At 79.8% G+C, this 292-nt stretch overlaps 1 protein-coding gene across 1 annotated transcript in view; it reads right to left on the bottom strand.

Annotated features, from left to right (window-relative positions):
* Positions 1-292, bottom strand: part of FOXA1 (forkhead box A1) — a 25200-nt gene that overhangs the window by 24167 nt on the left and 741 nt on the right. The window lies entirely within an intron of this gene.

Below are 292 nucleotides of genomic sequence, written 5' to 3'. Positions count from 1 at the left end.
GTAGGGCCGCGGGGCGCGCCGCGGGGAAGACTCCGGGCGCTTCCGTGGCCCTCTCCTCCGCCGGAGTTGTTGGCGCTCGGGCCGGTTGTCCCCCTTCTTTGGCACCTTGTCGCCAAACAGGGCCGGGGGAGGGGGGGCAGGAATGGCCTCCCCGGGTGTCGCGGGCCGGGCCGGGCCGGGCGGCGGGAGCTGGAGTGCGGGCCCCCTTCCCGCTCGGGCTCCCGGGGCCGGTCCCGGCAGCGCCCCCAGCCGGCCCGCGGCAGCAGCGCACGCCGCAGCCAGCCCGGCTCGC

This window comes from Calidris pugnax, unplaced genomic scaffold (genome assembly GCF_001431845.1).
Source record: "Calidris pugnax isolate Ruff unplaced genomic scaffold, ASM143184v1 scaffold56, whole genome shotgun sequence".
Lineage (NCBI taxonomy): Eukaryota > Metazoa > Chordata > Aves > Charadriiformes > Scolopacidae > Calidris > Calidris pugnax.
This window is presented reverse-complemented; position numbering and strand designations above follow the sequence as displayed.